Genomic DNA, 21,749 nt, shown 5'->3' with positions numbered 1-21,749 from the left:
GAGAGTACTTTGGGCCGACTGCAGGCGGAATAGATGGAGGGGCGGCTTGATGGATGGATGGATAGGTACATTAACAGATGGATAGTTAGCTGCCGAGCTGGACGGCTGGCAGGTGATGATGGATGCTGTGTGTATGTGAGAGAGAGAGAGAGAGAGAGAGAGAGTTTTTCTTCATGAGCCAATGCTGTGAGTCAGGGAGTGTGTGTGTGCATATATATACACACGTTTGTTTCAATGCACCAGGGTGTGTGTGAGAGAGTGAGAGAGAGTGTGTTTTTCTTCATGAGCCAATGCTGTGAGTCAGGGAGTGTGTGTGTGCATATATATACACACGTTTGTTTCAATGCACCTGTGTGTGTGTGTGTGTGTGTGTGTGAGAGAGAGAGAGAGAGAGAGAGCAGGTGCACACATTCCATAGTCCAATAGACGTTTCAACTCGACAACATAAATATTCTAAATGGATCCTGGTTTATTTCCTGTTGCAGTGTTTGCTAATACAATAGCTGACAGGAAATAAACTAGGGCTCAATTGTTCCCTAGCAACAGAATTCCAGTGAAACGGTTTCTAGCAACAGAATTCCAGTGAAACGGTTTCTAGCAACAGAATTCCAGTGAAACGGTTTCTAGCAACAGAATTCCAGTGAAACGGTTTCTAGGCGCTTGTGTGTGTTTGTGCATCTATGAATACCTGATACTTATTTTTTATCCAGTTTCTTCGCAGTTTCCCCTTATTTTCTTCCCAATTGCACTTGGCCAATTGCCATTGCTCCACCCCCTTTGCCGATGTGGGGAGAGTTGTCCACGAGCACACGCTTCCTCCGATACATGTGCAGTCGCCAGCCACTTCTTTTCACCTGACAGCGAGGAGTTTCACCGGCAGGATGTAGCACATGAGAGGATCACGCTATTCCTGACACTCCACCTCGTCGCCTTCACCGGCTCAGTTAATTACTGCAAGACAACACTGCTTTAATTAAAGCTCATAGATACTCCATGATCAACCTGAGCTACTGCAGCCCCCTCTACAGGAGAGAGAGGGGGGTGGAGATAGGTGATAGAGTGGAATGGAGGAGGGAGGGGCTGAAATTAAGGGAGGCTCGGGGCAAAACACCCTTGAAAGATGATAAATGCCCATGAAATTAAAAATGCCAAGATTAAAAGTCAATTAAAAACTCCCAAGATTGTTGGCCAGCTGCGACAGCACCTTTTGCAGGCAGCCTTTGCCACATTTCGACCACATAGCATCGCCTCTACTCTATTTTAGTAGTACCTGTTGGTTTTCCACTGCAAATAGTACCCGCTCAATGTGCCCACTGCCACACCTGGTCGCCATAGCGACGCCGCATGAAATTGCCGCGCTGTGTATACAAGGAGATAGCCTCAGAGGTTCCCTTTTATAGCAGCCCTACTTCTCCATACATGTACAATTAAAGCCCCTACATCAGGGATACTCAACTTGTTTTGCCCGGGGGCCACTTTCGTGAAATGATAGAAGGCCAGGGGCCAGTTAATAAACAAACAATATACATTTTTCTGTAGCGGATTGTAGGTGTCAGACGGAGTTTAGTCTGACAATGTTGTGCACACCGGATAGTTACTTAGGTTAAGTACATACCGGTACATAAGTGCCTGGGTAGCGAGCAGACGGCGGTATTTGACAATTTAGCAGCTAAATCATAGATTATTTAAAGATATTCCATATTCCAGACTGAAATGCTATAACAGAAGTGTGAGTATTGGCCAGAATGACATGAACATTTGGACACTTATTCAGCGGGTATCTTGCATGTTGCGTTCAGGTGCACTGTATTTTTTTTTTTTTGCAATTCCATCGCGGGCCACACAGGGGGCCAGTTGAGTATCACTGCCCTACATGGAACTTTTAACTGGTTGTGAATGACTTATGCACCTATATGACCTACCTTCAAAACCCAACTCAAATCCCACCTCTTCAAAACAGCCTACAATATCTGACTTCTACCTCTAACCACCATTCCATCTCTGCAATCTATTGATTTGTATTTGTTTTTGTTTGTATTTGTTATTTAGTTTTGTTTACTGTATTACTTTTCTATGTATTGTAAAGCGTCTTTGAGTTCCCCAGAAAAGCGCTATATAAAACCTATGTATTATTATTATTATTATTATGAGCAAATGAGACGTGAGACGTCAGTGAGAAGATTGGCTATTTCTATCCTAACCCCAACCAAGTTGTTTTACTTGCCTCAACTTAACCGGCACAGTGGCTCAGTGGCTCCCACCACACGTTAGGGGGCTGAACCCAGTCAATGGGCATGCCGGGCGGGGCGGCTCGGTATCCAGGAAGTCGCGGGAGGTGATGTCTGTGTTGGAGGAATGTGGCTTGGAGTTTAGTTTGGGGTTAAAATTAACATTGGGGTTAGGTTTATGCTAAGGGTTAGGGTTTGTTTTTTTTAGATTTTGTTGTTGTTGCTATTTTGCCTTTATTTGCTAGGACAGTATGTGCTAGACAGCAACAGGGAGGGAGAGAGGGGAGGACCTGTAGCAAATGACCGCTGGTAGGATTCAAACCTGGGTCAGCTGCGTGAAGGACTAAGCCTTAATGGTACGCGTTCTACCAGGTGAAACACTGGGACGCCCCGCTCAGGGTTAGGGTTTAACAGGGTGTCCACAGGGTCTTGAAAAGTATTAAAAGTTGCTAAGTCAATTTAGGGAAAATTAAAGCCATTAAAAAGTAATAAAAAGTCTTAATCACCATTTGATGAGGTATTAAATGTTGTAGCTGATTGTGTTAAATGGGCATATACCCTCTCATATTGATCGCAGACCCTTGAATTGAATCAAAATCATGTTGTGGCAGACTTTGTGATATCAGCAAATATCGTCGTCCAAAGAATCTATATTATATCATCGTATCGTGATGAAACTTGTGGTTTACACCCCTGTCGCTGATGTAATGAAAGGGGTGTTGTTGACGCCTTAATATATATTGCAAAGCTCTTAAAAAGTTCTTAAAAGGTACCGAATGTATTTAACTTGAGGACTCCTGCATATACCCTGGTTAGGGAATGGCTTAATTGAGTGGAAGGTCCTCACAAGTATAATAAGTAAACGTGTATGTGTGTGAGGCACTTGACATATTAGACACAGTTTTGATCCGCAGTAACAACAAAGCAGCACTGCAGTCCTGGCTCAAGGCGTTGTTGTGGTACAGCAGCCATTATCATTCACAGATCCACCAACCTGGAAAATTCCTGCCCGTTTCAAAGTCTCTTTTCAGGCCGTGTGTACAAGGCAACAAGGCCGTTTTTGCAGGAACATGATCGTCATTCACCCATATTTGTGAAAGCGTGTAACTAGCGCACAGTCGAAGAGAAACACACCGCCTCCTTTTTAGTCTCTTACAAATGACTGGACCATTATTTTAGACGGCGCTACCGGCATCCAGGAGAGGCCTAACGAGCTTCCTCACTCTAGATTCATGAGCGCTGCTACCAGGGCACGAAATGAACACCAGCCACCAGCCAAGAGAAGGTAAATCTGACTGTTTGGAAAGCTTGTCTACTGCATCAGCTGCTTAGGCAGGTAAACAGCCCTCATTTGGAGGCTTTTTATCTTCTGAAAAGTCTCATTGTTTGGGAAAATAGTGAAATTGATGCATTCTGCTGGCAGCGCGGAAAAATGAGCTTCCTAGTCATCATGTGTGTAGGTTTGTGTCGGGGGGGTGGGGGTGGGGTGAGAGGTGTGCGTGTGCATGCGTGTTTGTGAGAGAGGTGTATGTGTGTTTGCATCGGAGTGTGTGAAAATATATATTTTTAGCTGGCCATATGGTATGTGTGAAACGTGTAAAGGGAAAGCATAGCGGGGAAAGCTGTGTGTGTGTATCTCTCCTTGTGTGTCTCCATGTGTCTGTGTGTGTGTGTGTTCCCTCACAGCGGAGTGTGTAGGTGTGTGTATAGAATGGGTGTGTGTGTGTGTATATCCATGCGTCTGTGTGTGTTCCCTCACAGCGGAGTGTATAGTGTGTATCCATGTGTGTGTGTGTGTGTGTGTTCCCGTGTGTAGGTGTGTATAGAGTAGTTAAGGCAGACTAATGAGAAGCATGGGTGGGCTCCTCTGTCTTAATGAGAGCCCGCTGTGACTGACAGCTTCATTACCACACACACTCAGTACGTTTACATGACACATTAAAACATTTAATTATTGCGTTAGTCCCCCTAAAACCAGACTTTTGAAATACATGTATGTTAGCTCGACTGAAATCGAAGTTATAAAAGTCAGACTAACACACCCAGATAATGCGATTGGGAGTCGATTTACTCCTGCATGTATACAGGGCAGTCGGACTGGAACTGGACGAGGCGATCAGCGCATGCGCTAAAGTTCTTTGACACGTTCTTTGTGTTACGGGACCATCCCTGCGTTTGAACGGTTTATCGGCAGTCTCTCTCTCCACATAAACACAACCTCACTATCTACCTTTCTATGTTGTTGTTGCTGTCCATTTCTCACGTTTCTGTGGTAACCCTTTGCTGTCCAAGGAATGGGAAATGATGGGTGTGTCCTCTCTCTCTCTCTCTCTCCATTGTGCCACAGCGGTTGGTGAATGAAAGCAATCACCAGCCACTCTCCCTCATTTGCCACCCAACTCCACTTTGAGAACAGAATAGGTCTTGTGTTTTTTCCTGGCACAGAAGCCGGTGAGAGGTAGACGGACTGACCGTCTGGAGATAAGGTTCCACCAGCAGCCGCTGGGTGTCTGCTGCTAATCCCCCCCCCCCCCTCCTGTGAACTGTATTGAGCCGTTTTCACACATGCCTACAGGAAAATTGCCTGTAAATCAAAATCGGCCATTTCCCGGAATTTCCCTTCACACCTGAGGGCTCACATGTGTGAATATAGCAGTCAAATTACCTGTATTTGAGGGGGGTCGGGGGGAGGGGCACTGCAGAGCGGGTGGGGAGTGACGTGTGCACTTGGATGGGGAATTTTGGGGGTCGGCAAAACTCCGATGGTGAAATAAGTTCGCTTGTCACACAATAAATCACACTCGTTTGACTTAAGAGGGCATGTATGTTGTATCCTTCACATTCGCTAACCAGTCTTTGAACTGAAATATTTGAAGACGTTGGGATCCCTGTCTGAGAGAAATAGCCTGGCTGGTTCGATGTTTATCCGTTCACCTGCGTCGCGTTGAAGCACTTTTTACAGACTGGCTTTGTTTGATGTGTCCAGGAGCTTGCCTTCGCTGTCAGCAACGTAAGCAAAATACTTCCACATTTCGCTTCGTGCATTTGCTTTCTCTACATACAAGCGTTGGGCGGCTGTGTTTACGCTGGCTTGACGCTGCCTGGATACTACTCTGCACTGCAGCCCACCTGACTGCAGCGCATGCCTGCTCGCATTGCATTTCCTTGTCGAACTCCGACGTTAAACGTTTGCTCGTCACAAAATAACACTCGTTCTGGGAATGTAGCCTAATGATGTTATCTATCACATCCGCTAACCTGTTGCTCGTTGAACAAGTCAGCATTTATCAGCTCAGCTGCTATTGTTTCATGTTAATTTTGGATGATTTAATTTAGAATAAGATTTAGCAGGCATGGGGAGGAGGACGTAGGGCAGAGGAGACGAGAAGATAATTTCGCCAGTTTGCTTTGATGTGCGCGAATGATTAGATGATGCACGCTGGAAGTGAACGTTAAGCAACGTGTGTACACCTCGCCCATGAGAGAAGGACCGGCAAATGACTTGACACGTTTCACACTTGAGTCGCTCTGCCAGCATACCGGTCCTGTCACTACCGAGGAGCTGGTAAAAGATCAGCGATCGCGGGGGCGCGCTTGTGCCGGAAAACAATTTCACACATGAAAGGCATAGACCACTTTCTGGTCATTTCCCGGTATAAAGCGCATGTGTGAAAAAACGGCTTTGATGATAGAAGACTCTGGAAAGTGGCAACTAAAGCTGCTCTGACCCTAGCTGTTCTGTGTCTGAGCATATTGTCTCGTGCGTTGCATAGAAATGGATTCTTCTGTCACACACGATGACACGCAGTTTAATTCAGTTAATTAGTATTACCTTAGCAGCCCCGTGTGCTGTGTGTCTGTGTCTGTGTCTGTGTGTTCCTTTGTGTCTTTGCTCCTGTGTGTGTTTGAAGCTGACCTTCTCTTTGATTGACATGACCCAGATCCTTTTGATTGGCAGGCAGGTGATGGAGCAGAGAGAGCGAGGCGGGCGGGAGGTGATCGAGAAATTATACAAGAAAAGATGACATGAAACCGCACCGGGCACCGATTTGTTATTTTCCTATTTACATTTACAATACATTTACATGTATTGTGTGAAAGGGCGACTGGCGCTGTGGGCGGCGTGTCACATCTTTCCTTGTCATCGCAATTTCTTGCTGCCTTGTTATTTCTGTTGTGCGTTTGAGGCCGTGTTTGACACAGGTGGGCTTGTTTTGACGTTTCAGACATGTCACCTTAAATACCTTTTACCTTAAATAACCAAGAGATCCGGAAGAGAGTGATATAGAGTGGCAAAAACAGACTTGAGTGATAATCGAAAGACACAGAGAGATGATAAGCACGGTTATTTTGATCAATACTGAGATCAGGATTATTTAACAGGATTACTCTTTGACTTTGGGAACATCATGGATTTCCTTGAACAGTCTTCTTCCTAGGAAGGTTTAAAAATAAACCGACAAACACGCTGGCTTTCTGTTCTCGACTCGAGCTGAAAATACAACGCATCACAGCTAGGGATGGGCATTTCTAGCAAAAACACTATTCGAAATTCGCTGGCCAAAGTCGACTTTTAATCGAAATTCGAAAAAAAAAAAAATGTAATTTTTTTTTTTTTTTTTTGTGAGTGAAATATTGCATTGTCTAGTATAGTCGAATCGCTTGGTTTGAGCAAGTAAAACAATTTTTATAAGCATTTTAAGCAAGGTTTATGGAAAAATGAATGGTGGATGAAATCCCATGAAGAGGGAGAGGTTGCTTATAAAAATTGTTTTACTTGCTCAAACCAAGCGATTCGACTATACTTAGAATCAGGGAAGACAATGCAACATTTCACTCACAAAAAAAATAAACGAATTTCGAATTTCAATAATAAAAGTCGACCTTGATAATAACGATTATTCGGAAATTCGATGCCCATCCCTAATCACAGCATGTTTGGGCTGTGGAGGAGGGGTGGAGCACACCACTGCGAGGGAAAGGGGTGCGCTGGATTTACAAAAGTGAGCAACATTGCTAAACGATTTATCTGGATTTTCGATTTTCTTGTTTTCATGTTCTTGGGAAGCCAAAATTCTGATCAAGATTAATATTCTATTAATAGACTACTTGCACAACTCCACTACTTCCTGAAATGAGTAGGGCATCTTGGTTTCCTGTCCTACACTATTGGATGAACTGATTAATGTCAGGTGTGCCTGATCACTGTTGTTGTGACTGCAGCAGTCAGGCACACCTGACATTAATCCGTTCATCCAATAGTGTAGGACAGGAAACCAAGATGCCCTACTCATTTCAGGAAGTAGTGGAGTTGTGCAAGTAGTCTATTGTGCAACCCTAGCGTGACGGCGGCCAGGACAGATACTGGGGAAATGACGCGTAACGCACTGCCTTTGTGACCTTTACGTGTACGCAGACATCAGTCTTCTCGTCTGGTCTTTGTAAAGAGCAGCTCCAGGGTTTCTCTGCAGTGCAGGTCGGGAAATGGTTAAGGGATAATGTGTCCTCACTGCAAAATGAAACCCTTCAGGTCGATCGATTTTGCGATAGCGAGCCGCTCACTGTACATGAACCCTCTTCTTACATGGCTGCTTACCAAAGACATTAATCATTTGACACAAAATATTGATTTAAATTTCAAGCGATTAAGTAATTTATGAACTTCCACCACAAACGTAGTTCAGCAGGGCTGTAACCTTAGAAATGTATTTAGATAGTATTCATGGCTACACTGTAGAAGAGCTAGAACTATTAGAAACATCTGTAGCTAGCATCCATGGCTACAGTGTAGCACAACTGTAACCATACAAACAAAAACAAATCCAGCAACATTATTGTTCAGGTTGTAACCAACCATCAAGAAGAGTTTCAAGCTCTCTGAATAAATGAAAAGTAATACTGTAGTCATGTTTCTACTAACCTAGCTAAGTGTTTGTCTGAAGCACTGACCTGTTTTTGGCACAAGAGCCGTGTTCGGAATGGTTCACTCATTCACTCACTCACTATTCTCCATGTAGTGTTTATCATATAGTGAACTATATGGGGAACAATCAAATGAGTTTCGGACACTTACCTCACTCTTCTTCTCCTTTGCTAAACATGTCCACATTGCATCCATGTTCAACCGCTTATCCGGGGTCGGGTCACGGTGGTAGCAGTTCCAGCAGGGAACCCCAAACTTCCCTTTCCCCGGCCACATTAGCCATCTCTGACTGGAGGATCCTAAGGCGTTCCCAAGCCAGCGTGGAGATATAATGTCTCCACCTAGCCCTCGGTCTGCCATGTGGTCTCCTCCACCTGGCAGCCAGCATCTGCAATCAGGTCCATGTAAAAAGCATTTAACACTGAAACGTGACTATGGAACTATAAAATAAATTATTTTTGGATACCCGACCCAGCGAAAACCACATGGGTTAATTTTGTTAATGTATCCCGAGTATGAAGCAACCCAATCGCCAGAATAAAATGTAAAAAAACAAACAGAATATGTACAATGTTTAGAAAAAGAAGGTTGCGCTCCAACAATGGGTTTCTCAGTGGAGTGCCAAACCCAAAATCCAAAATATGTTCAAAAAAGGCTGAAAGGGTAGCACATCTCAGTTTTCAAAGTCAAGGAGGACAAAATACTCACATTTCACTTGATTTATTGGCTCACATCAATCATGTTTTCCAGTGACTATGAGCAAACCAGTAAACTAATAAAATAGTATGTTATCAATCATTTAATTAATTTCTGGTAATATGCAATATGATGACAAAATAGTGTATCTATGAGAATCTGCAGACTTGAATCAATCTGTTTGAACCAGAAATAGCTTTATTATCACAGTTTGGCAAAATGATGACGTAATGACTCCGTTTTGAAGGGCAAGGGGCAAAGCGAGGGGCACTCAAAAACGAGGGCGAGGGGTAAAAATAAGATTTGGGATTGGGCCTTGACAGCTAGCAGCAATGCCAGCCAAAAACAGCTGATACCATCGGAACGGTATGCCGGAAAATATTACTCGTTTTGGAACCGTGACTTTTTCAAACCATCAACTCGGGCCATGCCAACACCAGAATGCCTCCATGGTCTCGAAAAGTTTGGAATTACAGCAAAGTCGGGAAAGTCTGGATATTTCTTTCAGTGCTGATGCACACATCTAGCAACAGCCTCTCTGTCATTGACATATGATAATCTTCTGCATACTTGACAGTCATATTGCCCAGCCGCTGACAGCATCCATCATATTGTGTACGCACGCCAACATCTTCAAATCCAGTAAAAAAAAGTAGGGAAGGAAAAAGGAAAAATAGGTCAGTGCAGTACCTCTACTCAGCCTCAGGGCCGGTTGCACCAACTGGTCTTAACTATGCCTGGTCGTAACTCCTATGTCAGTCTTAGTTAAGACCAGTCTTTAGAGTGGAGTTACGCCTGTTGCACCAACAGGGCTTACGTCTGGTCTTAACTATGCCGGTCGTAGCGATGCGTGTCCATGTGAAAGCATGGGAATGCCCACTGGAATGCAGCACGCGACCTGTTTAGAAGAGTGTGCTGACGTCAAATGACGCTCCACTGATGGGTAATCGGCTGTAATAGTGTGGCTAATGTTAGCGGCTAACTGTTACTTGTCATTACTTTACATGGCAGTAAAACGCCACTGAATGACCAAATTGATTTAACTTTTAACCATTTCGATTTCCACTTTCCATACGGACCCCCAGCATTGGTTAGTTGTTTATAACGTGACTATATTTATAACGTTTATAACATACTGCGGTTTCCAGTTTATAACTCGGGTCTGAATACAGCCAGAGTGCTGAGGGGTTGTAGCTATAGCGCAACACACAGGTGAAAACCATCTATACTGCACCCATGACTGCACCTTACGCCTGCTCTGGACTAGGCGTAATATTTACGAGCGGTCTTAGTGAGAAAAAGGCTTGGTTGGTGCAACCGGCGTAGCTGTTGGGTCGTAAAGTTACGACCGACTTAGCTTAAGACCAGTCGTAAGACCAGTTGGTGCAACCCTACTCCACAGAACAGGCTGGACACTGAGAGGAGACTTGGGGTCAGAGCCGATAATGAACTTTAGGTTTGTAAATCCTTTTCGTTGGCTGGAGAACTGTGGGATTTACAAATGTTGCCAATGGACAGAGGTTGATGTCGTCCCCTGATTCTAACTGGGTGTGCGTGCCAAATTTCCAGGTATATCTTCATTGTGTACTAGTGGCCAAGGAGGTTCTATATAACTGGAGGCTGAACTGAAAAACAGCCGCCCATTCATTTGAATGTAAGCATGAAGCATTTTGAAGGGCTTCTTCTTCCTGGTCTTACTTCCGTGATGTGCAGCCGAAGGTCATGTGACATGTCTGCTTGCGTTGACGAGTGAGCCCAGGCCCAGAGTTATAATGGCCAGAGCCCTAGAGAGAGGGGGGAGCTGCAGAAAACGCCTCTCGGTGGATTCTGGAAGAAAATTGGCTCAAAGAGTTTTACAGCTGTTGCTTTCTCCATGTAACTGGATGGGAAAAACAGTTTATGTTCTGCAGGGCGTCACGTGACTTGCAATACCGAGCTTGGCCACCATATTAAATTTGCTACACGGCCCAGAGCTGTTCCTGGAGGCTTAGCAGTGGCTCAGAGTGGTGGATGTGTTTTACAGTAGGAGAATAAACGCTGCAGGTACATAGGGATTCAGTGTCACTCCACTACTAATGCATTACTCTGTGTGGGAACAGAAGGATCCACTTTCACTCGCCCCCCCCCCCCTGCCCCCCCCCCCCCCCTCTCTCTCTCTCTCTCTCTCTCTGTTGAAAGGGATGGGAGCTTCTTGCCTTTGGGGAGAGCACACGTAGATTTATTTCTGAAATGATCACATTCATGAGTGTTTGAGGGCAGCTTGTGTGGGCTGGTGGCACTGTAGATAACGTGCTCTGTTACTGTTATTTATTTGTGTGCGTTAGTGTGTGTGCACAAACATGTAGGCGGAGGATGTGAGAGTTTTGCAGGTGTTATTTATTACTCTTTTAATGTGAAATGTTTTAGAGATTATCAATTAAAACCTCTCCCTCTCAGTGTGCAGGGGTATGGGCATGTTTATTTGTGCTTTAGAACGTAACCATTGTGAACATAAATAAATAAATGTATTACTCTGATTCACCGGCTTTCACACCAGGTGGGAAATTTTAGTTTTTTAGTTTTGTTCTTTTGTACTTTTGTGTCCATGCCACAGTGGCTGCTTGATTAACAGACCACTTTCTCTATTCTATCAGCCAAACTAAAGTTTGGACTACAAAGTGTGGTTACAGTATATGGTGGTTGGTTACCTGCCACACACAGTGGCAGGCTGAGCACACACATACTGTAGCACCCACAGAGAAAATAAATGAGCACTGGGCTCTCGGGGCTAGCAATATGTTTTCCCACCCTGCCAGGAGCTGACCTTAGCCGTGTTGAAGAAGGCCTTTACTCAGCACGGTGCAGTCATCTTTCATTAAGTTTCATTTAGTTGCATCTATGAAACTACATGTTGGTATTGACAGCTGGAACAAAAGATGTGAATGGGAGCTGCAGTCAGACCGCCAGAAATTGCAGATTACCTTCAAGAAGATTACACTTTCCACAAACGCTGACCAGTTGATGTCACCTTTGTCTGGTTAGGCAGCTATTAGAGGATCGCAAACACCTTCTGTTTGCCAGCCAACCAGAACCAGGAACGGAAACTTTTTAGTCCGTCCGTCCCATGTTCGTTAACGCGATATCTGAGGAACGCCTTGATGGAATTTCATCAAATTGGCCTCAAATGTCGACTTGCACGCAAGGATGAACTGATTCGATTTTGGTGATCATAGGTCAAAGGTCAAGGACGCTGACCTCTCGAACGCCTTTTTCAAGCTCGTTAATGGCCTAATGGACTGCATTTATATAGCGCTTTTATCCAAAGCGCTTTACAATGTGCCTACATTCACCCATTCACACACCGAAGGCGGCAAGCTGCCATGCAGGGTGCTAGCACAGCCATCGGGAGCAATTTGGGGTTCAGTGTCTTGCCCAGGGACACTTCGACATACAGACTGGAGGAGCTGGGAATCGAACCACCGACCTTCTGGTTAATGGATGACTCTACCTCCTGAGTCACAGCTGCCCCTAACGTTAACGTGATATCTCAGGAACGCCTTGATGGAATTTCTTTGAAATTGACTTAAACGTGATATCTCAGGAACGCCTTGATGGAATTTCTTTGAAATTGACTTAAACGTCCACTTGGACTCAAGGATGAACTGATTAGATCTTGGTGGTCAAAGGTCAAAGTAAAAGGGCACTGTGACCTCACGACCGCTCGTTTCATGCTCATTAATGCAATATCTCAGGAACGCCTTTACAGAATTGCATCAAATTTTCCTCAAACCTCTACTTGGACCCAAGGATGAACTGCTTAGATTTTGGTGGTTAAAGGTCAAAGTTCCAGTTCACTGTGACCTCACGAACCCCATTTCCAAGCTCTAACGCGATATCTCAGGAATGCCTTTACGCCATATCTCAGTAACACCTTGATGGAATTTCTTCACATTTGGCTCAAACGTCAAAATCTGGACAGACATGGATGTCGACTGCTCACTTGTTGGCGGAGGCATATATCCGCGGTGCGGTCGTTCTAGTTTTGTCCAAAATGGACAAGGAACTTTAGCTATTTTACAAGCCAAATAATATTTGGCTTATGATGTTTAGTAGAAAAGAGCCACCAGATGAGGTTTGCTGTTCTGACAAAGTAGAAAAAATACAAGCCTAAGTCAAAGTTTCCCAGTTCCTGGTGCTCATTCCACCTTGGATGGAATAGTATGACTATGAATACTGTGCAGTTGAGTAATGAATGAAAAAACCTCCAGTCTTCCCCCACCCCCGTTTTCCAATCTTATTTTTTATAGCACTCTACTTTGAAGAAACTTTCCACTCGGTACACATCATGCATTGTTAACGGCTAATAAAAGCCAAAACACCCTAGAGAACATTGCTGATGGGATGTGAACACCCACACATTTTATTTTATTTATTTTGTCTATAGTCAAACACACCTAGGAAGCATCTATTAGTGCAAAATGTCAGTCTTTTGGAGCCTATAAAACTTTAGATGACACCTCCTCTCCCTACAGCAACAACTGCCATTAGAATTTGAGTATGCCATTATTATTTGAGTAGTGTCTCTTTGCTTTGGCTCACTAACAGACTTGTATTTTATTCCACTAAATGAAGGTATTTAGTATTTACACATAATCTTAGAATATTGTCGGGTCAAAGGTGATTTCAGAACAAAACAATATACGTTTTCTCCACATACATACAAACTCATGCACCCAGCGTGTGTCTGCGTGCATACACACACATACTGCCCTCTATTGTGTCTGTGCATGCACACACACACACACACACACACACACACACTAGGGGTGTCAAAAATAATCGATTATACGATGCATCGCGATGCGGACGTGCACGATTCTGCATCGATTAACAAATATCAAAAATCGATTATTAAAAAAAAAAAAAAAAAAATATATAATCAAATAAAATAGAATGTAAGTACATGCAGTTGTTTATTTTAATTATGGATCATAATACAATGCAATTCCAAATGCACTTTTATTTTAAAAGTAGCCACACAGTGAGAAAAAAGAAAGTGAGAAAAAATAAATCATGTATTGCGGAAAAAGTGATGCATCGATTTAAGATGCATCGCGATGCATCGTGATGCATCGTTTAATCGAATCGAATCGAATCGTTGACAGATGAATCGTAATCGAATCGAATCGGGAGGCCAGTGAAGATTCACAGCCCTAACACACACACACACACACACACACACTGCCCTCTGTAGTGTCTGTGCATGCACATATACACACACATACTGCCCTCTGTAGTGTCTGTGCATGCACATACACACACATACTGCCCTCTGTAGTGTCTGTGCATGCACATACACACACACTGCCCTCTGTAGTGTCTGTGCATGTACATACACACATACTGCCCTCTGTAGTGTCTGTGCATGTACATACACACATACTGCCCTCTGTAGTGTCTGTGCATGTACATACACACATACTGCCCTCTGTAGTGTCTGTGCATGCACATACACACATACTGCCCTCTGTAGTGTCTGTGCATGCACATACACACACACTACCCTCTGTAGTGTCTGTGCATGTACATACACACATACTGCCCTCTGTAGTGTCTGTGCATGTACATACACACATACTGCCCTCTGTAGTGTCTGTGCATGTACATACACACATACTGCCCTCTGTAGTGTCTGTGCATGCACATACACACACATACTGCCCTCTGTAGTGTCTGTGCATGCACATACACACATACTGCCCTCTGTAGTGTCTGTGCATGCACATACACACACATACTGCCCTGTAGTGTCTGTGCATGCACATACACACATACTGCCCTGTAGTGTCTGTGCATGCACATACACACACATACTGCCCTGTAGTGTCTGTGCATGCACATACACACATACTGCCCTGTAGTGTCTGTGCATGCACATACACACATACTGCCCTCTGTAGTGTCTGTGCATGCACATACACACACATACTGCCCTGTAGTGTCTGTGCATGCACATACACACATACTGCCCTGTAGTGTCTGTGCATGCACATACACACATACTGCCCTGTAGTGTCTGTGCATGCACATACACACACATACCGCCCTCTGTAGTGTCTGTGCATGCACATACACACATACTGCCCTCTGTAGTGTCTGTGCATGCACATACACACACATACTGCCCTGTAGTGTCTGTGCATGCACATACACACACATACTGCCCTCTGTAGTGTCTGTGCATGCACATACACACATACTGCCCTCTGTCGTGTCTGTGCATGCACATACACACACATACTGCCCTCTGTCGTGTCTGTGCATGCACATACACACACATACTGCCCTGTAGTGTCTGTGCATGCACATACACACATACTGCCCTCTGTAGTGTCTGTGCATGCACATACACACATACTGCCCTCTGGAGTGTCTCCCAAGGTTGTTTGTGAGGTTTGCTTGTGATAGCAAATTATTGATTGAGTGCTTATTGATTGATTGCTTATGAACTATGGTCCTTCTAAGATGTATTTTGTGAACTATGTTCTTCATCATTGCAGAATATTGCTGTACAGGGATAACATGTATCTTGCTTTGAGGGAATAGACTAGATTGTTATGTCTCGTGAACATCAGATTAACTATTGACGTCATGGAAATATACTGAGTTGGAGAGAGGTTGAATGAAGTGGAAAAGTACTGCCCTCCAGGGTGGTGGGCGGGTGTCATGGTTTCAGTATATGATGTGTTGTAAACGATGATTCGGGGCTCCTGTCTGACAACGTGGTCGGGGAGACCTCTGTGCACAGATGTTAATTGTAGAATAAAAACCTCCTAAAAACACTTGAAACGGATATCTCATTATTGATGGATCAGCAGGGCATTTCAGCAATTTTTCCATCACATGCTCTCTTTGTGACGAAAGATGAATAATTCATAATTCAGAGCTGTCTCTGTCCCTCTGTTTAGCTAAAGGCTTGTCAATCCCACACAGCTGTTTGCAGGGAAAACAAAGAGTCTCGTCAGCTCAGACACAAAGTAATCACTCTAATATTGAGTAGAATTGAACATATAATTTAGTTAAAAATTAGACGAGCGTTTCAGCCCTTAAAGGGAAACCGGCAAATTACGATCAATAAACTACAAGATTTGAAGTAATTGAGGACTGTGTTGAGACGAGACACACTTAATTTGTCCCAGTGAAGCTCAGGTGCCTGCCTGGGTGCATCACAGCAAAGGCAGACAAGCACACAGGCACGCAGCTATAAATAAACACTAACCACACAGGCAGGCAGCTATAAATAAACACTAACCACACAGGCACGCAGCTATAAATAAACACTAACCACACAGGCACGCAGCTATAAATAAACACTAACCACACAGGCACGCAGCTATAAATAAACACTAACCACACAGGCACGCAGCTATAAATAAACACTAACCACATAGGCACGCAGCTATAAATAAACACTAACCACACAGGCACGCAGCTATAAATAAACACTAACCACACAGGCAGGCAGCTATAAATAAACACTAACCACACAGGCACGCAGCTATAAATAAACACTAACCACACAGGCATGCAGCTATAAATAAACACTAACCACACAGGCACGCAGCTATAAATAAACACTAACAACACAGGCACGCAGCTATAAATAAACACTAACCACACAGGCACGCAGCTATAAATAAACACTAACCACACAGGCACGCAGCTATAAATAAACACTAACCACACAGGCAGGCAGCTATAAATAAACACTAACCACACAGGCACGCAGCTATAAATAAACACTAACCACTGACTGTAATGCTTTCTAACCCGAGACCGCCAATCACCATTTCGTTTTTTTAAATGTTGCTCTCCTAACCAGATTTTCTAGATCAGGATGCTAAATGGTAAATGGACTGCATTTATATAGCACTTTTATCCAAAGCGCTTTACAATGTGCCTGCATTCACCCATCCAGTTCAGGTTCAGTGTCTTGCCCAAGGACACTTCGAGATGCGGACTGGAGGAGCCGGGGATCAAACCACCAACCTTCTGATTAGTGGACGACCCGCTCTACCTCCTGAGCCACAGCCGCCCCTACTAATGGCCCAATTCCACCGCAGGTAGTAGCGCGGTCCCGCTCCGCTCGACTCGATAAATGGTCTCATTCCACCGGTAAAAACTGGCCCAGCCCGGTTTGATTTGGGGCTGTGTCGTGCTACTTTTCGTCCCTGCCTCGTCGGGGTTCTATTCTGCGAACCCGGGTTCATACGGTGATGTGAAAACATTGTAGACGACTGATTGGCCAGGCAGAATCGTGTTTACTCTGTCTATCCTACTGACTGTCAATGCAGCGCTGCATACCAGTTTAGTGGGGGCTTACCTTCTCTTCTGTTATGCTTTTCCATCAGTCTTTTGTGTTGCTGCCTTCGCCTCTGGTGAAATAAAATCGTGGCGGTGGTTTCAATTGTCCAAAAGTCCGCTGCTCTCAGGAAGCGCTTGTGTAGTTCAGTGCTGCGTCGGCTCCGCTAGGCCGCAGGCGGGGCTCGGGTGAAGCCGCGGTCTTGCCTGGTGAGGCCGCCGGGGTAGAGGCTTCACTCTAGCGCAACCCCCGTCCCTCGCGCCCGTCCCTCGCGCAGCGCATGTGAGTTTTGACTAACAACAAAGTGATATCCATTCTCCTGGCCGATTGTCACATTTGCCCATGTACACTGTAGGTCATTTAGAGGCACCAGTATTTCATAAACAGTTTAAAAGTTCTGTGTATGGATTTAATTGTAACGTTATATGTTATAGCCTACTTCAGAACATGGGCGGAGGGCAGATATGCGGTCGCTATGACGGCCAGGTGTGGGCGGGGGCAGATGAACGGCGGTCGAAGCAGAACGTCCATCGGGTTGAAACAAGTAGAGCCGAGTGGTGACGGGCTGTGCAGGGCTGTAAAATGTGGTGGAAATGAGCCATAAGATGCAGGATCTTCTAAGGGGGCTTTCACACTGGGGACCCGTGTGACTCATTTGATGAAGCCACTAGCCAACATGGCTGCTGGAGTAGACGAACCTGCCAAAACACAGGACAAAATGAACCAGCGCTAACCCAGATACTGTATATATCCACACATGCATGGCAAGCTGGCCTCTGCTGATGGCTCCTAACAGTGACTACACACACACACAAGCCCTTTTCAGAATTAGTTCTCAGTAAATTACTGGCAAAACCTTTCAGGGAACCACTAGTGATTTTCTCTATTCACACATGCGCTACATTCAGGGACATTTCCGTCTTGCGTCTATTCACACATGCCATGGCAATGCTGGGATAGATTGGGACAGTCAAGGGAAGGGGAGGGGGGTTCTGAGGTGGGCAACTGTGGAGAGGTGTTCAGACTGGCCCATTGTCTTTCAAATCCACTCATTCAAGTTGCAAGGTGGGAAGTGTCGTCATTCAAGTGCCCTTCCCTGCAATGTTCCTGCTGTCATTCAGACATGCCGGGGATATTCCCTGGAATGTCACTATAGCCACTTTCACGCAGAGATCGCGCAATATTGCCATTCAGAAGCAGTAGCGGCTGGTGCATTTTTGTCCAGGGAGGGCTATACCAAATATAGGCCTGGACAATGGAGTTGAAATCAATATGATAATCATGAGGATTATTCTCAATATCATTATCATATGTTTCACGTATGCAAAATCAGTGTTCATCTCATTGAACTGAATGGTGATGTCAAACAAACCTTACATTTTCAAATAATATTCCTGCCATACCTCATTTGATCAGTTTTAAGTAACATTTGCTTGTCATCATCAATTTAGACAGCAGAAATGTCACTATTAAAATAACGATATACTAACAATGATTCTACTGAAAGACAACAAACAATAATAGGCTATTGAATTATCATCCACTCCAGTCCTAAATCAAGCAAGTAGTAACGGACGTTAGCCTACTAGTACCTTCTGAATCATGTGGGCAACAGATTAGTAAGCATATCAATCACGGAGCAGATTACAGAAATAGACAGTAACCTGGTCAGCAGCCCTCTGATCTCTACATCAAACTTCCCTTCAGCATCCATATTGACTTGAAAAGCACATGGCATAAACACTTTGGAAGAAGGACTTCCCACAGCATGTGAATGAGTTACATTACAGGAAAGCACGTTCATGCATGCAAAAAGAGAGTCCGTCAAGAATGCATTGCCGTCGCTCTACCTGGCCCCACCTCCACCTGGTCGCTAGATACCAGCCCCCTGAATCGCCCCGAATCCCTTTGTTTTGAGAGCGAACAGCGCATGTGCAATTTACACAGATCCTGCTGGCTTAGCACTGGTGGAAGCCGGAAGTGCCCGGACGGCGTCCGTGGCAGAAAGTAGTTGACCCAAAACAGTACACATGTAGATCATTATGAATCTACATATTTATTGCAGATTATATACTCACTATCTAATATTCACCTCGCTCATAAAAAAAAATATATATATATATATACGTTTTATTTTCCCCTCCTTTGGGTAGGTGGCGCCCTCTAGTGGCCGGCCACCACTGTTCAGAAGGGCCCGCAACGCCGGCAGCCTTGCCACAGAAATTGTTTTCACACAGAGCCAAGCAGCCCCACCTATTTCCACCCCGGGGTGTGTTTTCAGGTTACATCCACCCCTCCCGAATTGAAATGAGGCGAGGGGAGGCATTTCCACCCAGCTCCTCCTAGTAGCCTAAATTTATATTGTCATAGGTTAGTGTAGTCTAGGCTACTGTATGATGAACCAATTCATTCAACAACCAAACATCGCCGATGTACGCCAGCAGCTCTCAACGCGCAGCTGGTCGTTAACATCAAAGGATAAAAGTGAGTCTGATGAGAGCTCACCTTAATATGCCCACAATGCAGAAAGTGTTGTCCACATGCAGCATGGTAACAAGGCTTTCAATATTCATCTGATCGACTTTATGGATCACAGAGGCACCATCATGTATTAGGGACAAGGCTAATTCTTATCTTTTGGTTCCAGTTTTTTGTAAAGCAAATTATTCCCATGGCATGAAGTAGCCTAATTAGCGTCCGTTCTGAAAGCTGACGCCCGCATATCAAACAGCTGCAGTCTGCATAACGTTACTTGTCGTCGGGGGAATAGTAGGCTATGAATGCACATGACTACGATAACGTTAGTAGTTTTTGTAAGGGAATGCACAACAGGCTAGACAGATTGCCGTGCTGGACCTGTTTTCCCCAATTGGGATTGTTTTGAGGAGAGACGAACAGAGGGAATATCCTCATACCGACTCGCCACAGACAGATGCACGCCTGAGACGTCCTCTGAAGCTTATTATTATACCTTCATTTTGCCTACTAATGTCAACATCATTTGAACATAAATAGCCTAACCTACTTACTCATATTGTAGGCATGGAGCATTCCTCCTGGCGCCCCTGTTGCAATCATGATTGTATAGGCAACTTTTTTTTTTACTTATGCCTTTCTTGCTGTGTGAGGTGCAGATTACATATTCCGTAACATTTACCGCTTTCAAGGCCGGTGTGAAAGCGGCTTATGACTAGTGGTGGGAAATTGGTGGTACAGACCTCCCTGAATATCAGTTCACTTATGTTTACATAGATCCCTGTAGGCCTGTTCCCATTCATACATGACCCCATGCAGGAACTGTCCAAGGACGGGGCTACAGTCACATGCACCTCCAGTGCTTTCTGTGGCATCCTGTGCTTTGAGATAGCATCATTGGGTATTAGCTTCAGGGCTGCTTCACATTGCTGAGTCATTAGCTAGCTGAGCCTGCGGGCAGAGTGTAAGCTACTGTACATACTGTACGTGTTATCAGAATATAAACACACGTTGGACGTGCTACTGAGTAGGGCTGCACAATATATCGTTTCAGCATCGTCATCGCAATGTGCACATGCGCAATAGTCACATCGCAGAGCATGCAATGTCAAGTAAGGTAAATTAACTGATAACATACAGTAATGCATGCCCTCTCTGTGACGTTCTAAGCTCTTTTCCTACTAACTATAGTACTTTTACTCACTTAGGATCCTGCAACTCACCCTGTCTGTGGCTAAAAACACACTAACTTCCTACTACGTCAACCGCGCACGTTACCCACTAGGCCACCTTCTTAAATGAGCAAGGCTTGATAGACCTATTCAAGACTTTTGGTGAAAATTCCTGTATTTTTTCATATCGCAATATATATCGCAGAATAAAAAAATATTGCAATGTCAGTTTTTTCCAATATCGTGCAGCCCTACTACTGAGAGAGTGCTGGATACTCAACGTGTGTGTGTGTGTGTATGTGTGTGTGTATGTGGGTTTGTGCCCGTCAGCAGCAGAAATGAATGGGTTCTCGGGGCAGAAATGACCTTAAAACTTTCACCCTGGTCGACATGGTTTGTTTTGAGTTGTCGTGCTCATTAATGCTACTGCTGTCCCCTGTGGGCCACCGTAGCTGATTTTGACTGATTATTCTTTGCCGTTTGTGAAAGTTAGACGCCTGAAGCAGTAGAAAGTAATCTTCATCTGTCTACTTATTTCTGAGTTTATTATGTTTGTTTGTTATTCTGGAAAACAATAAACAGATGGTTAAAAAATATGAAGGTAAAACAAATCTAAATGGTAGACATTGAGTCTTTGTTTGCCAATTTGCAATGCAAATGTATTACTTCAGAGTTGAATGAAATTGCCTCTGAAAAGACCAAAGTTCCCCTAAAAGTCAGATCAAGATGAAAAAATACCCTGTGGAAAAGTTGCTTCCTCCTCCTGGCCGTGATGAGAGTAGAGTTGGCAGCGACCCACTCCTGTGGCGTCCTGTTAATTAGGACGTCCATAAAAGCTGTGTAAACTTGGTTTGAGGACGATGACATGTGAGCACATCGAGGAGCGGGCAAACCCAACGAGAAATAAGAGAAAA

At 44.4% G+C, this 21,749-nt stretch overlaps 1 protein-coding gene across 3 annotated transcripts in view; it reads left to right on the top strand.

Annotated features, from left to right (window-relative positions):
• man1a2 (mannosidase, alpha, class 1A, member 2) overlaps nucleotides 1-21,749 on the top strand; it is a 288,606-nt gene that overhangs the window by 206,939 nt on the left and 59,918 nt on the right. The window lies entirely within an intron of this gene.

This window comes from Poromitra crassiceps (assembly GCF_964638095.1).
Source record: "Poromitra crassiceps genome assembly, chromosome: 6".
NCBI classification, from domain to species: domain Eukaryota; kingdom Metazoa; phylum Chordata; class Actinopteri; order Beryciformes; family Melamphaidae; genus Poromitra; species Poromitra crassiceps.
This window is presented reverse-complemented; position numbering and strand designations above follow the sequence as displayed.